Genomic DNA, 8,494 nt, shown 5'->3' on the forward strand with positions numbered 1-8,494 from the left:
CTGATTCAGAATTCTCGAAGATGACAGGCACCAATGATCATTTACTGTACTTAGGACTGGTCAGTCCTTACATGGATAAGCTCTCGATTCATGTGTACAAGGTAGTGTTGACAGAAGGGTAGTGTAGCAGGGTGATCAGCATACAACTCTCTTTAGGAGTTATGTGAACACAGTGAAATGGGGGCTGTTCCTCAGTTCTGCATTCTTAACACTCTGACACTACAATTTCTGAAGCACTCACAGTAAAGTTAATGAGTCTAAAAATGTAAGTGAATATAGACCCTTAAAGAATAATACTAGGTCTATGGTATTTGTTGGATACTAGAAGAATCACATAGAAAGCCAGGGCTGGATCAACAGGTCAGAGTTGCATGGCCTCAGAACAGTGGACAATGGTTGTTTCTTTTCATTGTTTAGCTAACCATTGTTTTTTATCTCATGCATAACAAGTACTATCGCCTTCAGTGATGGAGGCTTGCTGTACCTAATAGTTTTAATCTGAGGACACGGTATTATTACCTTTATGTCCATGAGACCAAATTTCCAAACCAATAAAACAGCAAATGGGGATGGACACTGTATTTTTAAATCACTGACAACAAAAGAGACTAATTCTTCCTTAAGAAGCAATGTGAGGGACGTTGGTGAGTGGAAACCTGAGGCACTCCTCCCCACAAACCTCATGCCATAAGCTCTCTCTCAGTGACTAGACTCGGGTTCCAAGTTATTTTAGGTATCATGGGAGGTGTGTAAACAAATAAAGTCCCTTTCCTTCAGCTGGCACACAATGCTTAGACCTCCACATCACCAAACATAGAGGATTTAATGAACTGTGCCTGTGCACACACATTCTTGGTGACAACTGCACTCCAAACTGTCTGTGACACCTAAACAAAACAAAGAGCAGAAGTTTCACTAAACCTAAGTTTGCTCTTCTCTGGTTTTGTGCATCAATTTGCCACAAGTTAGAATCATCAGAGAAGAAGACTTGGTTGAGAAAATCCCTCCATGAGAACAAGCTGTAAGACATTTCCTCAATTAATGATCAGTGGGGCATGGGGAGGTTAGACATGGTGGGTGCTGAGGGCCCAGTCATGGTGTGTGGTGACATCCTGGCCTGGTCAACCTAGGTTCTATTAGGAAGCAGGCTGAGCAAGCCAGTAAGCAGTCTCTGTATCAACTCCTGCCTCCATGTTCCAGCCCTGCCTGATTTCCTGTCCTGAATTCCTCCAATAATAGACTATGATCTGGAAGAGTAATTCAAATAGACCCTTTGCTCCCCAACTTGCTTTTTTTCATGATACTTTATGGCAACAGTAGACACCTTAACTATGACATCTAGTCACTGCTTCCTCTTCACAGTCCAGTTAGCACAGGAAAACTCTCGTGGCCACATGCAGTCCAATGGCAGGGTACACGCAGTACTGCCTCCTGAACTAAAACCCTCCTAGGCTATTGCCTATACACATAGATGCACCCTGAACCACAGTCAATTTAGAAATGATCATATCCAGTACTGACTGGATAATCCACTGAGTGTATAGACTCTCTGAGTTCTCAGTCATCAGTCAATATGGGAACTGACCAGAAGTGAGGACAAGTGCTTTTGAGAGACAGAGTCTAATTATTCTGGAAAGTAAAAAAGAATGGCTGAGACCAGTGTTGACTGGAGTTTTTAGTGAATAGCATCCCTATACCAGTGTGTAGGGTTTGGAGTCATGGGAATAGTTTGTAATTATGTTAAAGCACTTCACCAATTCTTTGGGATTCAGATGTGTTGAAAGAAAACCAAATTATGATGCACATTCACTGAGTTTTCTGATGTTGAGGATACTATTTTCAGAATGATATGGCTAGGAACAGGTGGGTTTTTTTTCTTTATTTGGTGCTGTTGGTGATATTGATGTTGATTTTGGTGGTGTCATAATAATAATTAATGTTTTCAGGCACCTCTCATGGCACAGACCAGAATGATCAGAAAATGCCCAAGGCTGAAGAATACAGTAAACTCAACTACTTTGCATTCCTTCTAGTACAGTAGGACTACAAACCTATATGACAACACCCTTGTTTCTCCAAAATTGAGCATCAAATCTTTCTCATGACAGTCTGGTATTCAAATAACTGAGCCGAAACAAATCAAAACAAAACAAACAGAAAACCCAGCACACCTGAGCTTCCTCTGTCTTTCTCAGCCGTGAATATCTGCAGCCTGATATGTAGAAACTATGTTTGGGTTCTACCACTGGAGCAGCTGTGGGGTTACTTGATTTCTCCATAGGCTAGACTTGTTTGGGGGTTATTATGAAGAGCTAGGACTCTTCTATATTGGATACCCATGTCTTGAAGTGTTGATAGATGGAAGTTATATCTAGGACTGTCACGTGTATGCCTGAATCATGGTTGGTTCAACTGTACCAGGGTATGCTGACAAATGACTCCACCAAATATAGCTATGATGAGATTCAACTAAATAACATAGGTAAAGCATGGTCTCTCATTTTTGTTCATTTACAAAATTGGCTGAAAATTAGGCTGAGCAATTGGGTTATCTTTGGGAAGAAAACACCTAATTCAAATCTCACAGCAACTAGGGTAAATGAGGGAATGACATACAAATGACCATGATGACTCTCTTGGGGTATCATTGGTGGTTTTAAGCTAAATTCACAATCTTATTGCCAGAAGACGTCTTTGAAATAGTGGAAAACAAGACAAAGACAAGTGTGTCCACTGTTCTTATATAAAGTGTGTCCTAAGAAAGTAATTCCACAATACATACAGCATCTCCACCTCTGTGACCGTACCTGAAATTTAGAGAAAACACTCTTAGACCCCGATCATAATCAGTTATGTTTGCACAGGTCTTTGATTTTCCAGTGTCTCTGGAAAGTGGTAAGCAGGACTGGAAAGAATAGCCACATCATAGATTCTATATTAGTCTGTTTTATGATAGTCTTATGAAACACCTGAGGTTGGGTACTGTATCAAGAAAATAAGTAATTCTTTACACTTTTGTCCATTTAGCCATAGGTCAGGCAAACCTATCCCTTTTTCCCCTGCTAAGAATCCCCTCAAAGCTACTTTGAAACATGGCAAGGAAACATTCTGACAACCTGGTGCTCTGAGATGAATCACTTCTAAGGAGTGCCTCTGCAGCCCAGTTATCTAGCTTCATCCTTGAAAGGTCGCACTGCCTCAATGTTCTTTAATGGACATCAGAATCTTCTGCCACATCAATATTTGTGGAAACTCATCTACCTGTGTTAATCTTAGAAGACACCCAGCAGAAAGACAAGAGAACAGTTGCAGAAGAAACAGGAACTTTCCCCATACAATAGGATGTCAGCTTCTTATACCTATGTTCATCTAAACAGGAAAGAGTTTGCAGAAGACCTTCCTGACAGGAACTATGGCACCTGACATGACTTATACTTCCCCATCATGCTGTGTCATATCATGGGTGACTTTGTTCTTCTTCCTATGTAAATACTTAATACCCATAGTGTGTGAGTGGTTTTATTGCTGAGATGTGATAGTCACAAAACTAAAGTATCATGAGAGTAACCTCTCTGTCTGAGGAAAAAGAAAGCCATCTTACCTCAGTCAATGGTGGTGTTACCTGTCTTCCTGAAGCCTTCATTTGTTCATCGTCCATTTCTACAGGAAAGAAAAGAACTTTCACCTCATGACAGCACTTGTCATGGTCAAGGGTTCTTATACTGATATGTATACTGGACTATGGCTTCTATACTGGAAGAACTATGGCTGTCCTAAACAATGGAAATAAAAGCAATATCAAATTGGTAATTGACATTTGATATTAAGGTAGATTTTAATGCCTGTTTGTCACAAATTAGAATCACATAAATAGCAAGCCTCACCTAGAGAATTGTCTTGATTGCCTTATTTAATGCCAGAAGATCCACCCGGCCTCGTGAGAATGCCTGCTCTGATAGCAGCCTAGATGAAAAGACAGATGGCAGGAGGAAGGTATTTTGCAATGTGCTGGAGGCATGGCTTCTCCATTGCCACCATGTGGATGTGCCCTGCAAATGCTGTCATTGATTCCTGCACTGATAAAAGAACCAGTGTTTCCAGGCCTCTATCTATGACAAGGATGAATGGTTCTCCAGGAACTTTTTCTTATTGAGTAGTGCAACATACTGATATCATTACGTACTGAATCTAGCTACGTAGCATATCATTTATTTCTCCCTCTGGTTTCCCTTTATCATGTCATGACTTCTATTCATTGTGTGAAGCAGCTGCCCAGGTTCATCCAGCCAACTCACACTAAATGGAGGAAGGATGGTGAAGTGGCACCCATGGGTCACCGAGGATTGATAAGGGAGCTCCCCATGAGACTCTCCACAAGGGAAAGCCATCATTTAACACTGAACTGCCTATTTATTATTATACTGCCACTCTCCCAGAGTATTCAGTTCACAGAGCTACAGAGTTTGTAAGGTCACAGTTACTCTGATTTTGAATATTACTAAAGGGTGTCTCCATTCATAAATACCTTTAGAGCATGGGAAAGGAGCTACCCACAGGACTCAGTGTGAGCATCACAAATGGTGAAACTTCACAATCCCTATCTCATTTGGATATTCCTATGAGATTTGAACATCAGAACAATGGTGAACTGTGACATTTCAGTAGCAAAATATGCCCTGGGCTAGGTTGCTTTGGATTCACCTGATCGTGTGTATTTCTATAGGCTGCAGAAATTTACTCATAAGATGGCCTGTCTGGTATAGTGGCCAAAGACCACAAGGCCTGAATTATGAGCACAGGTCAAGTTTAGAACCTGAGAATTAAGAGTCACATGCTGATTCCCAGCTTGGCTACTTCACCTAAGTGTTTCAGGAGCTCAGATATGTGCCTCACTATCTCTGGCTGACTCCATGAGGGGCACACATGTCACAACTGAAGGACATGTGTCTGTCCTGTTAGTGTGAGATCTAATGAGCACAGGAGTGGGGCGTAGATACTCTGACAGAGCTCTGCAGTGATTGGTATTCTATGAGTTATCTCTGCTTATCCTGGAAAATATTAATTTTAGTTTCACAGATTCAGATTTGGCAGAATTGGATAAAAGTTTTAAAATAACTCCTGCATTGGCAAGAGTATCTATTCTTAAAGTCAGTCCAGCACTGTTCCACAGAAGGTTGCACTTTCCAAAGGTCCATAGATTTCTTTTTGAATGAAATGAACCTCAGAACATACAATGGATTATCATGGTATATTATGACTTCCAGTATTGTAAGACAAAGAAAAATTTCCATCTTACATTATTAAGGCCTCACAGATATGAGGGCTATTCCCTCTAGATGTGGGCCAATTGTTGAAGGTTTGCAAAGCAAGAATTTTATCAAATGAGATGCCCTTAGCCCTCAAAAACATAGTAAAAGGGACATATGAATCAATATTCTTTTATTGTTGATTGAGTTTTTATACAAAAAATAAGTCTTTCCATTCTATCTACCTGTCTCTAGGCAATATGTTTTTAAGATTCCAAAAATTTTGCTTGTGTGAAATATGTTCATTCTGACTTGAGCTTTGTCAAAATAGAGTGCCTATTCCCTAAGCATGTTTCCCATAACTGGGGCGTGAAAGAAAGAACTAAAATAATCATTAATGAGAGCAATTGGAGGACAAGGAGGCAGAGAAAATGGGTTTTGGTTTACTAACATACACACACACACACACACACACCAAAATAGAAAAAAACCTTGACCATACAGCATAGTCATTTCTTGGAATGTGCTTTCTTCCTTTGTGGAAAAGGGATGACAGAAAGGCAATAAAAGAAAGTGGGTCCTTGGATTTCTACCTTGTCTCTACCTTATAGGACATGACATGGGCAATCTGCATATATCTGTGTGTTCTTGTTTGGGTCTGCACAAGATGCTACCCCAGGAGAGCGCCGAAGCTTTAGGGTGTGGGGCCTGTGCTGACTTAGGGAGTTCCAAGGGGCATCCATGGATGGAGGGATGGATCAGTGGTTAAGAGTACGAGGGGCGGGGACTCCGACGAACTTAGGAACTTAGTCTGCACAGGTGAGAGTGTGCACCACAGAGGCAGACAGCTTCTGGGACAGGCGGGAGCCACAGAGCCGCTGAGGCAGCACCCTTTTTGGGGCCGCAGACATCCAGCACCCTCCCAGCCGGAGGACAGTGGTCCGCCCTGCATGGGAGCCCTCTGCCTCAGGAGCAGGGAGCACAATCTTGGTTACTGGATTCCTCTGAACTTTGGAACTTAGTCTGCACAGGTGAGAGTGTGCACCACAGAAGCTGACAGCTTCTGTGACCTGCCAAAGCAACACAGTATCTGGGAACGGTCCTGTTTTGGGCCTTCTTCTTCGGCCAGGAGGAGGTCCAAACACCAGATATCTGTGCACCTTCCCTGTAAGAGGAGAGCTTGCCAGCTGAGAGTGCTCTAACCACTGAAACTCAGAGGAGAGAGCCTGTCTCCCAGGCCTGCTGATAGATGTTAATCAGAATCACCAGAAGAAAAATCTCTAAACAGAGACAACTATAACAACTAACTCCAGAGATTACCAGATGTGGAAAGGTAAACGTAAGAATCTTTTTTTTTTTTTTTTTTTTTTTAATATTTTTATTACATATTTTCCTCAATTACATTTCCAATACTATCCCAAAAGTCCCCCATAGCGCCCCCCACTTCCCTACCCACCCATTCCCATTCTTTTGGCCCTGGCATTCCCCTATATTGGGGCATATAAAGTTTGCAAGTCCAATGGGCCTCTCTTTCCAGTGATGGCCGACTAGGCCATCTTTCGATACATATGCAGCTAGAGACAAGAGCTCCAGGGTTCTGGTTAGTACATCATGTTGTTCCAACAATAGGGTTGCAGATCCCTTTAGCTCCTTGGGTACTTTCTCCAGCTTCTCCATTGGGAGCCCTGTGATACATCCAATAGCTGACTGTGAACATCCACTCCTGTGTTTGCTAGGCCCCGGCATCGTCTCACAAGAGACAGCTATATTTGGGTCCTTTCAGCAAGATCTTACTAGTGTATGCAATGGTGCCAGCGTTTAGAAGCTGATTATGGGACGGATCCCTGGATACAGCAGTCTCTAAATGGTCCATCCTTTCATCACAGCTACGAACTTTGTCTCTGTAACTCCTTCCCTGGGTGTTTTGTTCCCAATTCTAAGAAGGTGCACAATGTCCACACTTTGGTCTTCATTCTTCTTGAGTTTCATGCGTTTATCAAATTGTATCTTATATCTTGGGTATCCTAAGTTTTGGGCTAATATCCACTTATCAATGAATACATATTGTGTGAGATCTTTTGTGATTGTGTTACTTCACTCAAGATGATGCCCTCCAGGTCCATCCATTTGGCTAGGAATTTCATAAATTCATTCTTTTTAATAGCTGAGTAGTACTCCATTGTGTAAATGTACCATAATTTCTGTATCCATTCCTCTGTTGAGGGACATCTGGGTTCTTTCCAGCTTCTGGCTATTATAAATAGGGCTGCTATGAACATAGTGGAGCATGTGTCCTTTTTACCGGTTGGGACATCTTCTGGATATATGCCCAGGAGAGGTATTGCTGGATCCTCCGGTAGTACTATGTCCAATTTTCTGAGGAACCGCCAGACTGATTTCCAGAGTGGTTGTACAAGCTTGCAATCCCACCAACAATGGAGGAGTGTTCCACTTTCTCCACATCCTCGCCAGCATCTGCTGTCACCTGAATTTTTGATCTTAGCCATTCTGACTGGTGTGAGGTGGAATCTCAGGGTTGTTTTGATTTGCATTTCCCTGATGATTAAGGATGTTGAACATTTTTTCAGGTGCTTCTCTGCCATTCGGTATTCCTCAGGTGAGAATTCTTTGTTCAGTTCTGAGCCCCATTTTTTAATGGGGTTATTTGACTTTCTGGAGTCCACCTTCTTGAGTTCTTTATATATATTGGATATTAGTCCCTTATCTGATTTAGGATAGGTGAAGATCCTTTCCCAATCTGTTGGTGGTTTTTTTGTCTTATTGATGGTGTCTTTAGCCTTGCAGAAGCTTTGTAGTTTCATGAGGTCCCACTTGTCAATTCTCGATCTTACAGCACAAGCCATTACTGTTCTATTCAGGAATTTTTCCCCTGTGCCCATATCTTCAAGGCTTTTCCCCACTTTCTCCTCTATAAGTTTCAGTGTCTCTGGTTTTATGTGAAGTTCCTTGATCCACTTAGACTTGACCTTAGTACAAGGAGATAGGAATGGATCGATTCGCATTCTTCTACATGTTAACAACCAGTTGTGCCAGCACCATTTGTTGAAAATGCTGTCTTTCTTCCACTGGATGTTTTTAGCTCCCTTGTCGAAGATCAAGTGACCATAGGTGTGTGGATTCATTTCTGGGTCTTCAATTCTATTCCATTGGTCTATTTGTCTGTCACTATACCAGTACCATGCAGTTTTTATCACAATTGCTCTGTAGTAGAGCTTTAGGTCCGGCAT

Source organism: Mus caroli, unplaced genomic scaffold (genome assembly GCF_978045245.1).
Source record: "Mus caroli unplaced genomic scaffold, Mus_caroli_1 scaffold_11, whole genome shotgun sequence".
Lineage (NCBI taxonomy): Eukaryota > Metazoa > Chordata > Mammalia > Rodentia > Muridae > Mus > Mus caroli.